Source organism: Macaca fascicularis, chromosome 10, assembly GCF_037993035.2.
Source record: "Macaca fascicularis isolate 582-1 chromosome 10, T2T-MFA8v1.1".
NCBI classification, from domain to species: Eukaryota; Metazoa; Chordata; class Mammalia; order Primates; family Cercopithecidae; genus Macaca; species Macaca fascicularis.
This window is the reverse complement of record NC_088384.1, coordinates 82,035,584-82,050,151: the sequence shown is the minus strand read 5'-3', so window position 1 is coordinate 82,050,151 and position 14,568 is coordinate 82,035,584.

The following is a 14,568-nucleotide window of genomic DNA, read 5'->3' as shown; positions in this document are numbered from 1 at the left end:
TATTTCTTAAGTGAGTTTTTTGCCTCCTTGTTTCTCTCTTCTTCTTCAGGTACTTCTATAACACATATATTTTTACGTTTGACAGTGTCCTCATAGATCCCTTATGCTTTCTTCACTCATTTTTCTGTTTGTTTCTCTAATTGGCTCATTTCAAATGACCTAAGTTCATTAATTCTTTCTTCTGCATGATTGAGTCAGCTGTTGAATCTCTATTAAGTTTTTTAGTTCTGTTGTTGTATTCTTCAGTTCCAGGATTTGTATTTGGTTCCTTTTTATGGTTTCTATTTCTTTATTAAACTTCTCACTTTGTTCATACATTGTTTTCCTAATTTCATTTAATTGTCTATATTTTCTTGTATTTCATTGAACTTCTTTAAGATGATTAATTTGAATTCTTTTTCAGGCAATTTATATATCTTCTTTTCTTTAGGGTCAGTTACTGGAGCCTTATGATTTGGATTATGGATTTCCTTTGGTAGTGTCATGTTTGCCTGATTCTTTGTTATTTGTGATTCTTTGTTATCTTGCATTGGTGTGTATGTGTGTGTTTGAAGGAAAAATATCCCTCTTTCAGTCTTGAAGACTGGTTTTGACAAGTTTAAGTCTTTTCTTTTTAGGTCTCTGGGTTGAAGGGATTGCCTCTGAGATTGCAATTGAGTGGGGTTGGATTCAGGTCATGTGGCTGATGCTAGGTCCTTAGTGGAGACCACAGTTGGAGGGCTTATGTCCAGGGACTTTATTGGGTGCAAGTGTTATCTTGTTCCTGGGTATTGGACTGTCTTTAGGACCTTGGTTTGTAGGGCTGGTGCTGGGATAAGCATCCACTTCAGGATTTGCAGATAGTGGGTCTATTACTAGGTGCACTGATGAGTATGTCTTCCTGTGGGTCTCTGAGAGAGCTCCTGTTGGATAACTGGATGGCTCCCTGGGCTGTCTGTACTGCTTGAGCTCATTGCTGAGATGGGCTAGAATTGAGACACAGGGTTGTTTCAGGTCCATGGCCAAGACCAAGATCTTCAGATCTGTCTCTGGGATCACTGATAGGTGTGTCTCCCATTGGGTTCCTGGGTGAGCAGGCTTGTTCTCAGACTGCAGATGAGAAGAACTGGAGCCAATTTATAGGGTCATTTCAAGATTCACAATGTGACCAAGATCCAGGCATCAGCCTCCATGAACACTATTAGACATGCCTCTCTCTGAGTTCCCAGGCAGGCAGAACTGCTCTCAGTCCATAGATGAAAGGGGTCAGGACCAATATCCAAGGCCATTTGAGGATCTGCTGAGAAATAGACATTGACAATTTTAAGACAGGAACTCAAATGGGCCTGTCTCCCAGCAGGATTCTGCCTGGGTAGAACTGCTCTTAGACCACAGCTAGGAGAGGGTGAAACTGAGCTTCAGGGCTAATCAGAATCTGCTATGAGACCAGTGTCGGCAAACCCAAACTAGTGGCAGCAGTGGTCCCAGCAGTTCCCTATGCAGGCAGATTTGCTTGCCTATTACAGCTAAGAGGAGCCGGAGCTGACATTCAGAGCCCTTCCTAGAACTTGTGGGATGGAACTGCTATGGGTCAGAGGCCAGCAAGTCTGTCTGGATGCATCTCCTAGGAGTTTCCTGCACAGGTAGGGTAACTCTAAGGCTATTGCAGAGAGGAACTGGAGCTGAGACAGGACCCCTTTAAGGATCTGCTATGGGATAAGAGTCTGGCAAGCTTGTCCAGTTAGCACAGATGGGCACATCTCCCAGAAGTTCTCTCTGTCATTAGGGTAGCTCCCAATGAAGGGGGTGGAGTTGAATTTCATGACCTCTTCAGGCTCTGCTATGGGATGGAGAGTGGCAAGCCTGCTATGATGACAGTCAGAGGAGTCTCTCAGCTCTTCTCTGCATAGGCACAATCGCTCCCTGGCTGTGGCAGAGTGGGTCTGGGCTGAGACAGGGTCCCTTCAGGATCTGCTATGGGACAGAGGCAGACAAGCCTGTGCTGGTGGCTCAGATGGGCAAGTTTCCCTCTGGTCCCTTGTGTAAGCAGTACTAAGCAGGGACCAAAGCTGAGGGGGATGGGGCTGGAGCCAAGTTACAGGGTAATTTTCTGGTCCACTGCCAAGACTTAATGTTGGTGGGCAAATGAGTCTGTCTGTTGAGGCACTAGGGTCATTATTTCTCTGAATCCCATGGCAGATGGTTTTTGTCACAGGATGAAGGCTAAACAGAGCTGTAATCAAGCCCTTCAGGGAGTGAGACAATTTCCAGGTTTGAACCCAGGACCACAATTGGCAGGACTGCAGCCTGGGTGTGGGTCTGCAGTTTCAAAATGACCCTCTCAGGTTTTGAGCTTCACCAAGATTTTATAATCTCTACCTAAATCCCAGGGTTCCTAAGAAAAGACTTTTGTCTGTGGATAGGTGGAGAATTGTGGTTTGTGGGGGAATGTGAGCGAGTGACTTCCTATTCCATTATCTTGGTAATACCACTTCCTATTTCTTTAAGTGCTAGGTAGAATTCAGCTATAAAGCTCTTCAATTCTGGGCATTTCTTTGTTAGGAAGTTTTTGATTACTGATTCAGTCTCCTTACTAGTTATTGGTCTGTTTATATTTTTCTATTTCCTCATGATTTTGTCTTGGTAGGTTGTACATTTTCTGGAATGTATCAATTTCTTCTAGGTTATTCAATTTGTTGGTGTAAAGAATATCTATATAATGGAATAGTCTTCATCTATAAAAAGAAGAAAATCCTACCATTTGCAACAACATGGAAAAACCTGGAGAATATTATGCTAAATGGAATAAGTCAGACATAGAAAGACAAATACTGTATGATCTCACTTATATGTGAAATCTAAAAGTCAAACTTATATAAGCCAAGAGTAGGACATGGTTTCCAGGGGCGGGGAGGTATGAAAAATGGGAAGATGTTGATCAAGGGGTATAAACTTGAAGTTATAAGATGAATAAGTTCTGAAGATCTAATATACAGCATGGCCGGGCACGGTGGCTCATGTCTGTAACCCCAGCACTTTGGGAGGCCCAAGAGGGTGGATTACTTGAGGACAGGAGTTCAAGACCAGCCTGGCCAACATGGTGAAACCCCATCTCTACTAAAAAAAAAAAAAAAAAAAAAAAAGGCAAAAATTAGCAGGGCGTGGTGGTGCGCGACTGTAATCCCAGCTACTCGGAAGACTGAAGCAGGAGAATTGCTTGAGCCTGGGAGGTGGAGGTTGCAGTGAGCGGAGATTATGCCACTGCACTCCAGTCTGGGAGAGTGAGACTCCATCTCAAAGAAAAAAGCCAACCAATTGATGCCTACACTGAGATTACAGAGATATTAAAATGATATGACAACAATTTTAAAGCAGTCATTAGACAAATGCTTCAGTAAGCAATTATGAACATACTTAAAACATTTTTTTTTTCGAGATGGAGTCTCGCTCTGTCGCCCCGGCTGGAGTGCAGTGGCGTGATTTTGGCTCACTGCAAGCTCCGCCTCCCAGGTTCACGTCATTCTCCCGCCTCAGCCTCCAAGTAGCTGGGACTACAGGTGCCTGCCACCAAGGCCGGCTAATTTTTTGCATTTTTAGTAGAGACGGGGTTTCACCATGTTAGCCAGGATGGTCTCGATCTCCTGACCTCATGATCCACCGGCCTCGGCCTCCCAAAGTGCTGGGATTACAGGTGTGAGCCACTGTGCCCGACCAAAACACATTTTTAAAAGATTTTAGAAAAGAAATAGAATATATGAAAAAGAACCAAATAGAAATTTCAGAATTGAAAATACAATAATCAGAATAAAAAACTCAGTGGACGGGTTTAACGTCTTGAATAGAGGGGAAAGATGAAAGAATCATAAATGATCTGGAAGATAGAATAACAGAAATGACCCCATCTGAACAACAGAGAGAAAATAGGCTTAAAAACATAGAAACTCAGGGACTTGTATGATTATAACAAAATAGGTAACATTTATGTCACTGAAGTACCAGAAATAAAGGAAAAAGTGAGTGGGGCTGGAAAAGTAAATGAAAAACTAACAACTGAAAACTTCCTAAGGTTAAACCTATAAATTCAAGTCTAAGTAAACGCCAGACAGGATAAACTGAAAGAAATTAACACTAAGACACATTATAGTCAAGCTTCTGAAAACTAAATACAAAGAAAAAAATCTTGGAAAGCAGCAAGAGAGAAATCACACCTTACGTACAGGTGAAAAACCCATTACGACAGATTTCTCATAAAAAAAAAAAAAACCATGCAAGTCAAGAGGAAGTGATACAATATTTTTCAAGTACTGAAAGAAAAGAAATGTCAACACAGAATCCTACATTCGGTGAAAACATACCTCCAAAATGAAGGGAAAACCAAAGCATTCTCAGATAGAAAAAAAAAAAAAGAAGAGAATTTGTCACTAACAGACCTACCCTAAAAGAATGCTAAATCAGTTATCTAAACAGAAATAAAATGATAAAAAATGAAATCACAGAATATCAGGGGGAAAAAAAACAAGGTAAGCAAAAGTGTAGATAGTTACAATAGACTTCCATTCTTCTCGAGTTTTAAAAATTATATTTGACATTTGAAGCAAAAATTGTAACACTATCTGATGTGGTTCTAAATGTACATAGTGCAAATATTTAATTTTTACCCTCTCTAATGATAATTATATTGTATTTTCATTAGGGAGGGTAAAAAGACATGAATTATATTATATTATCATTAGGGAGGGTAAAAAGACATGAAGGGAGGTAAGGTTACTACCTTTCACTGGAACCGGTAAAATGATAGCTGTGATAAATTATGTATATATAATATAATACCTAGAAGAACACTAAAAAATTGATTCAAAGTGATACACTCAAAGCCACTATAGGTAAATCAAAACAGAATTCTAGAAAATGTCCAAGTAACATACAGGAAGACAGCAATATATCAAAAGAATTATACACCAAGTGGAGTTTACTCCAGGAGTACAAAGCTAGTTCAATGTTTGAAATCAATATTAACCACCACAGCTGGATGCAGTGGCATGTGTTCATAGACCCAGCTACTGAAGAGGCTGAGGTGGGAGGATCTCTTAAGCCTAAGAGTTTGAGTCTAGCCCGGGCAACATAGTAAGCTCTCATCTCAAAAAACAAAATCGACCACCATATTAACAGGTTAAAGAAGAAAACTCATATGATCATATCAATTAACGCAGAAGAAGTATTAGGTAAAATTCAACACTCATTCATGATAAAAACTCTTGGAAAAATAGAAATAGAGGAGAACTTTCTCAACTTAATAAAAAGCATCTCTAAAAACCTACAGCTAACATTACACCTAATGATGAAAGACTGAATACTTTCTTCCTAAGACTGGGAATAAGGCAAGGATATGTACTCTCACCATTCTTATCAAACATAGTGCTGGAAGTTCTAGCCAGAGCAATAAAGCAAGGAAAGGAAATAAATGGCATTCAAAACCAGAAAGAAGAAATAAAATGATCTCAATTTTCAGATGATGTGATGGCTTACCTCAGAAATCACAAGGAATATACAAAGATACTCTTGAAACTAATAAGTGAGTTTAGCAAGGTTGCAGGATACAAGAGAAATATACAAAAATCAGCTGCATTTTTATACACTAGCAATTAATATGTGGGTACCAAAATGGTACCAATGCCATTTACAATCCCTCAAAAAATACTTAGGTGGAAACCTAACAAAACAGGTACGAGGCTCGTATGCTGAAAACTAGACAACATTGCCGAAAGAAGAGTTCTATATAAATAGACATATATAGTCATAGTTTGGAAGGTTCAACAGAGTAAAGGTATTATTCCTCCTTAAATGGAAAGGTTTAACACAATTCTTACCAAAATCCATGAAGGATTTTTTAAAAATAGATATAGACAAGATTATTCTAAATTTTATATAAAAGGACAAAAGAACTAAAATATCTCAAACAGTTCTGAAAATGAAAAATAAAATACTAAGGAACAGTCTACCTTGTTCCAAGGTGTCTTAGTCAGTTTGGGCTGCTGTTACAAAGTATCATAGACTGGGTGGCTTATAAACAACAAACATTTATTTCTCATGGTTCTGGAGGCTGGACATCTGAGATCAGGGTGCCACCACGACTCTGCTCTGGTGAGGGCCCTCTTCCTAGTTGCAGACTGCTATCTTCTCACTACTTTCCCATGGTGGAAAGAGGGCAAGTGAGCTCTCTGGGGTACCTTTTATAGGGCACTAATCACATTCATGAGGGCTCCAACCTCATGATTTAATTATCTCCCAAAGGCCTCACCTCCTCATACCATTACATTGGGGGTTAGGATTTCAACATGAATTTTGGGGGGACACAAGCATTCCATGTGTTTCAGAAAGCTTACTATGTAATTACAGTTAATTAAGACTGTGTTATATTGGTAGAGAGATAAACATACAGATCAATGGAGCAGAATAGGGAACTCAGAAATGACCCCAAACAGTTAGAGTCAAGTGATTTTTAACAATGATCCAAAAGCAATTTAACAGAGGAAGGAAAGCCTTGTTAATAAATGGTGCTGGAGTAATTGGACATCCATAGGCACAAAATAAACCTTGACCCAAGTCTCACATCTAATACAAAAATGAACTTAAATAGATCATGTAAATGTAAAATGCAAAACTATATAATTTTAGAAAAAAAGGAGAAAATATTGTGAATTCAGAGCTAGACTTGATACCAAAAATACAATCTATAAAATTAAAAATTGATAAATTTTACCTCTTCGAAATTAATAACTTTTGCTCTGCAAAAGACCTGTTAAGAGGATGAAAAGACAAACTAGAAACTAGAAGAAAATAATTGCAAACAACATATGTAGCAAGGGATTAATATCTAGAAAATATAAAGAACTATCAATCACAACAGTAAAACAAAAGCCAACAAATCCTATTAGAAAATAGGAAAAAGACATGAAGGAACATTTCACCAAAGAGGACCTACAGATAACAAATAAGACATGAAAACGTGTTAAATGTCAGTACCAATGGTGTTGCAGTAGATAGCGCAGTAGACAACGTCACTTACTACATACCTATTAGAATGCTTAAAATAGTGATAACACCAAATACTGGTGGGGATTTGGAGAGGCTAGATCATTCAGACATTGCTACTGGGAATATAAAGTAGTACAGTCACTATGGAAAGCAGGTTGGCCAGTTTTCTGAAATCTAAATACAAAACTACCACATGACCTAGCAATTGCACTCCTGGACATTTATGAGAAATGAACACTTAGGTTCGTACCAAAACCTGTACACAAATGTTCACAGAAGGTTTCTTTGTAATAGTCCTAAGCTGAAAACAACCCTGATGTCCTTCAATTAAAGGCTTAAACAAGCCATGGTACATTCATGCCATGCATACTTCCCAGAGTAAAAAGGGGATTCAATTGCAATTCAAGAAACAACAGATGCTGGCAAGGTTGCAGAGGAATAGGAATGCTTTTACACTGTTGACAGGAAGGTAAATTAGTCCAACCATTGTGAAAGACAGTGTGGTGATTCCTCAAAGATCTAGAATCAGAAATACTATTTGACCCAGCAATTTATATACCCCAAAATAAATCATTCTATTATAAAGATACGTGCATGTATATGTTCATTGCAGCACTATTCACAATAGCAAAGACATGGAATCAACCCAAATGTCTGTCAATGATAGACTGGATAAAGAAAATATGGTACATATACACCATGGAATACTATGCAGCCATAAAAAGGAATGAGGTCATGTCCTTTGCAGGGACATGGATGGAGCCTGAAGCTACTATCCTGCAAACTAACTCAGGAACAGAAAACCAAACACCACATGTTCTCACTTTCAAGTGGGAGCTGAACAATGAGAACACATGGACACTGGTGTCGGGGGAACAACCCACACTGGGGCTTGTGTGGGGGCGGGGGAGGGAGAGCATCAGAAAGAATAGCTAATGCATGCTGGGTTTAATACCTAGGTGATGGGTTGATCTGTGCAGCAAACCACCATGGCATATGTTTACCTTTGTAACCAATCTGCACACCCTGCACATACACTGAGAATTTAAAAGTTGAAAAAAAAAAAAAAAAAAAAAGAGTGACAATTGATACACACAATGGCCTGGATGAATCTCCAGCGAATTATGCCAAGTGAAAAAAGCCAATCCTAAAAAGTGACATACTGTACAATTCTATTTACATAGCATTCTTGAAATGACAAAATTGTAGAATGGATTAGTGGTTGCCAGGGATTAATGAGGGGGTAAGGATGGAAGGAATGTTGGGCGGGCCTATAAAAGGGCAGGCAGCATGAGGGATTCTTGTGGTGGTGAAATGTTCTGTATCTTGAGTGTATCAATGTCAATATCCTGATTGTGATATTGTAGTATAGTTTTTCAAAATGTTATTATAGGGTGAAACCAGCTAAAGGATATATTGAATCTATCATTCCTTGCAACTTCATGTGAATCTATGATTATTTCAATATAAAAATTTAATTTAAAAAGCAGCGTTGGCCGGGCGTGGTAGCATACACCTGTAATCCCAGCACTTTGGGAAGTCAAGGGGGGCAGATCACCTGAGGTCAGGAGTTCAAGACCAGCCTGGCCAACATGGCAAAATCCCATCCTACTAAAAATACAAATATTAGCCGGGTGTGGTGGCACACGTCTGTAATACCAGCTACTAGGGAAGCTGAGGCAGGAGAATCTCTTAAACCAGGGAGGCGGAGGTTGCAGTGAGCTGAGATCGTGCCATTGCACTCTAGCCAGGGCTACAGAGTGAGACTCCATCTCAAAAAATAAATAAATAAATAAATAAATAAATTTTAAATAAAAAGCAGTGCCATTATCTATTTTAAAATATTTTAACTCTATATTTAATTGCTTTGAACCTATAGGTAATGTTATGCAAATGCAAAGTACAGTCTTTTTTTTTTTTGAGACAGTCTCACACTGTCGCCCAGGCTGGAGTGCAGTGGTGTGGTCTCAGCTCACTGCAACCTCCACCTCCCGGGTTAAGTGATTCTCTTGCCTCAGCCTCCCGAATAGGTGGGACTATAGGCGCGTGCCACCACGCCCAGCTAATTTTTTTTGAATTTTTGGTAGAGATGGGGTTTCACAATGTTAGCCAGGATGGTCTCGATGTCTTGATCTCGTGATTCATCCACCTGGGCCTCCCAAAGTGCTGGGATTATAGGTGTGAGCCACCGGCACCCAGCCCCCGCTTTTTTTTTTTCTTTCTTTTTACTTGACCCATCTTTACCCACATCGCCCCCACCATTAATTGTTTTTAAAGCCTTCTATGGCAAAAATGAGTGGTAGACTATTTTAGTAAATTAATGACAGATTTTGAAAAATATCGGTAATGCAGATGGCAGAGTTAATATCTTTAATATTAAAAGAGATTTTACAGATTCACAAGGGAAAGACCAATTACCCAATGGGAAAAAAAAATGGGGAAGATTTGAAGAGATAATTCATAGAAGAGCAAATTCAAATGGTCAATCTACATGTGGACAAACTCACCAGCAGCAGAGAAATGCAAATTGAAGTAACAATGAATATTATGTTATACCCATGAGGCTTGCAAAAAAAAGAGAAAAAAGGATATCACCTGCAGGGATGGGAGGGCAAAAGGCAGTTTCGCTTCTTGCTATGGAAAATGTGTATTATAAATAGCAATCTGGCAACATCTGTTATAAATTCGTTGAACCATGCCTGTAAAAATTGTGCACTTTACTGTTTGTAAATTACACCTGAATAAAAAGTAAACAAAAATTAAAAAATACATCTACCCTTGCCCCAGTAGTACCCTTTTGGAAATCTATCTCAGGAACTAAAACCACTATCAATGCATAAAGACACTGATACAGAGATACTTATTACAACTTATTGTGCTGAAAGAAATGGAGAATAAAGAATGCCCGTAAATGGAGGCCTGCTTGACTATGGCATAACTACATCATGGGATATTATGCAGCCATTAAAAATATATCAGGCTTACATAGATGACTTGGAGGCATTTTCCCAAATATTGTTGAGTAAGAAAAGCTAGCTATAGAAAAGCATGAATAACGTGGTTCCATTTTTATAAAGTAATTGCTAAGGAATGCTGTACATATGTATATGTGTCTGTTTATATATGCACATATGTATGTTATTGAATTTCTTTTCCCACACTCATTATTTTAACAGTTGAGAGGACTGTCAAGTTCAGCCTCCCAGAGAGAGTAAAGATTTATCCAGACATGCTTCCATTTCCCATACTGTGCATATATATATAATTATATATATAATTACATATAATTATAATTATATACATACACACACATATATACCAACTGCATTTGGGGACCTGGAGAAGTAGCCCCACTGGCCCATCAGCATACTCTCTAGGCTTGCAGGATTCACGAGTTAATGAAACGTCTTTGGCAGGATATTAAAAGCTGTGTTAACACCGCCCACTTCCTTGTGGATTAACTATGACAGTTTCAGTGACATAATATCACCCACAAACAGCAGAGGACTCTGAAATGGAATCATGTAGCTAAATTATCTACCCACCACTCTCTCCCCCTGGTAACTGTTTTCACTGTTTCTTTATGTAGACATCTCCTTTCTCAACCTCACTTAAAATGTATTGAGTTCCTATTTAAAGTTGTTTTCAAATGTTTTGAATGTTCTGGGGAAATAATATAATAAGTACATGCAACGTCTGTTGAGTCTGGCACATGGTGAGTATTATACACATTAGGCTCTGAGAGGCAGTTGGAGGAGGGGTGCACAGGGGAGAAGAAGAAGTGGAAAGAGGCCAAAAGGTGGAACCACCTGTTGTGGAAGGAGAAGATGCTCCCTATCCCTTTCCCACAGTCCTCTCAGGCTGATGGTGCTCTTCCTTACGTTTTATTCTTATGGGGAGGCTTGGGAACAGAGGCCAACTTTCTCTTCCCCTTAGGGAGAACATATTCAATATTAGGAAAATAAAAAGATTATTTACGTTAAAAATAGTTTAAAATTATTATAAAGTTAATTAAAATACCACTACCCACCTGTAAGAATGGCCAAAATCCAGAACGCTGAGAACATCAAATGGGGGCAACATTGTGGAGCAACAGAAACTCTCATTCATTGCTGGTGGGAATGCAAAATGGTACAGCCACTTTGGATGACAGTTTGTCAGCTTATTACAAAATGAAACATACGCTACATAGGATCCAGCAATTGCACTTGTTGTTATCTACCCAAAGGAGGTAAAAACTTATGTCCACACTTAATTATGCCTGTGGATGTTTATAGCAGCTTGATTCGTAATTTCCAAAACTTGGAAGCAACCAAGATGTCCTTCAGTATGTAAATGGATGAACTGTGGTACATCCAGACAATTAAATATTATTCATTGGTTAAAAAAAAAAAAAAGAGGCGCTATAAAGCAATGAAAAGACATGGAGGAAACTTAAATGCATATTATTAGAAGCCAATTTGAAAAGGCTAATTCCAATTATATGACATTCTGGAAAAGGATCACAGGGTAGATTCATGTTTAATTTTAGCAGAGTTTGCCAGTCTTCTAAAGAGGTTGTACCACTTTATGCTTTCATATATGAGAGTTCTGGTTGCTCTCAAGCCTCACCAATACTTATCTCATCAGTCTTTAATTTTAGCCATTCTGGAGGGTTTGTAGATGTATCCCACTGTAGTTTTGATTTGCTGTCCGCTGATAAGTAATGTTGAGCACCTTGGGAAGCATCCTACTACAGAATGTTTTGAATGACCAGACATCTACATTTTCTTGTCTCTTTTTTTGTTCAGATGATTCGTTTTAGAATATCTCTTTGAGCTAGCCTCCAGAATTGTACTACTTACAATTCAGAATTAAGGAAGACCTGTAAGATAAGCTGGTACTCCTGATATCTTCCATCTCCCACTGGTCCCCAACTTTAGAGATGTGAGTGATGATTTAAAATGAGCAAGGAATCATTAGAAGGAAAGTTGAGAATTTACAGAACAAAGACTTAGAAACTTGGAGAGCTGGAATAATACATCTGTGGATAGAGGCTTGGACATAGGAAGGATCCTGAGAGCTATCTGTGAGATCCAGTATTGTACTCATAGTTGTTTTTTTTTTTTTTAAGTACAGCACTTAGACAATTTTCAAAAGACTCTTCCCCATAAGATTTGCCATCAAATTAATTAGCTTAATTAGTGTTTCTAAAGGAATGGGAAAGAGGTCAAGACAGTAAAACCAACAAATCCTTTACCTTAGTACATCTGATATTGTAACGTGCACAGGAATCACCTGGGGATCTCGTTAAAATGAAGATCCTGATTCTGCAGTCTGAGGGGAGAATCTGCATCTCTAACAAGCTCCCAGGTGATGCTGATGCTGCTGGTCTGCAGAATACATTTTGAGTAGCAGGAGTCTACAATTTTAGACTCTAAATCATTTATATATATATGGCTTAAAATGTTTTTCTTAAGGAAGAGCTGACTACGGAACATCTCAGATCCAAACATTTTTATTTGCTTTCAATTCTTTTTTTGTTGTTGTTGTTACATTTGGCTAATAATGCCCTCATAGGTCTGATTATATTTAATCATGGTTAGTTGTTGTTTTAGTTTGTGTTGCTGTAAAGGAACACCTGAGGCTGGGTCAGTTATGCAGAGAAAGGCTTATTTGGCTCACGATTCTGCTGGCTGGAAGTTTGGGCATCTGATGAAAGCCTAGGCTGCTACCCCTCATGGCGGAAGGTGAAGGGGAGCTGGGCATATGCAGAGATCACATGGTGAGAGAGGAAGAAAGAGAGAGTAGGGGAGATGCCGGGCTCTTTTTAACAACAAGCTCTCTCAGGAACTCATAGAAGGAGAACTCACCCACCCTTGCCCCCAGGGAGGGCCTCAATCTATTCACAAGGGATCTCCCCTCCTGACCCAAACACCTCACAGGAGGTCTCACCTTCAACACTGAGGATCAGATTTCAACATGGGGTCTGGCGGGGACAAATATTCAAACTACATCAAGTTGGTAAATGTCAGCTTACCCATCACGCTGAATTCATTGGTTATAGGTACTGTGTCTCATTAAATTTTGTACCCCTAGCACTTCATTCTTGGTAGGACTTTAACAAGACCTTTGGGTTAATACGGGGCCAATTAAATAAATTATGGTTGCTCCATACAACAGAATATGCTGCTGGAAGAGGTTCAACTTGCCCAGCCTGGGGATAACATGGAAGTTAGCAAGAACTTCCTGGAAGTCAATTCTTAAGAATGAGTAGCCAGGGAAATAAGAGGGGATTTCTGGGAAGTCATGGAGAAGAAAGTGTGTATCATCAGCTTTGTGGTGAAGATTGTTCACCTGTGCATGAGAGACAGCAGGAGAAGACTTTCATGGAGAAATAAAGCAGTGGGCACAAGACCCCAGAGCACCACAGGGCAGGGTAGAGAGACTGAGATGTGACGAGTCACATGGAGTCCCCAGAGGGACGCTGTCTGTGTCCTGCAGCCTCTCACGCTTCCCATACTGCAGCGCACTCCACTGTCCCGTGACTACTGCTCTCTCGTTTCACCCCTCTGTAGGCTGTGAGGCCCACAGTTTCCATCAGGTGTTGAAAAATACCCTGTGTTGAGGGTGAAAATTACTGCTTCTTCATCTTTAATTCTCTTATTTGTGTTTGTAGTGGGCATTATATTTCAAGGCCACAGAACTCGGCAGTTGCAAAATGGAAGTTTCCTTTGTTTTCTAAAAGAATTTAATCATCTTGAACCTCTGTAGCAGACACTGTTGATGGCCCACAATATTTCCTCAGCATTCATTATTCCAGTACATGCTAACCTTGTGGCTTCTTACTGTACCTCTTTGCCTGAGGGCTTTCTCTGGCCACTCCTGATGGGTAGGGCAGGCTGGAAGGACCAGAGAGTTAACCCGGAAGCAGATTTAGCTAACGACTGACCCAGCTTCTTTGTTCCCATTGATGGTGGGTGAGAATTCCAAGGGATGCTCTGTGCAGTCTCCCAGAGGTCTCCCAGATTAAGCCCCAGGTGCCCACAGCAGTATCTGCCCAGTCTTTATGGGCTGACTTTATGCCTCACTTCCCCACTCCCTTGCTAGTATTTTCTGAGACTACTTCCCAAATAAGCCACTTGCACTCAAATCTTTGCCTCACAGTCTGCTTCTGGGGTAGCCCAAACCAAGACAGCCCCCCTTTCCACCAGAATACCCAATGCTTAATTCAGTCATTTCAGGCAAATGTAGTTACTTGCAGATTTTTTAGTCATTTCACATGTAAACTCAGTCAGTTGGGATTTTCCTCCCTGACATTGTTCCGTATAACCAGAATTCTGGGGGCCAGAGGAGGACAAGGGTTGTGGTGTTCACATGTAGGATGTAGATGGATTTTTGCCTATTTTCCAGTTTTCAGTTGCGGCACCTTGATTGTGTTCAGTATCTCCACTTTGTTCTCTCTGGGGAGAGTCCTCCCGTCTTTGGATGGTACCAAGGAGGAGAATCTGGGTGTCTATTTGCTTTGTAACCAGACTCTCAACCTCATTCTCTTTTCAGGAGCACCTTCAGTTA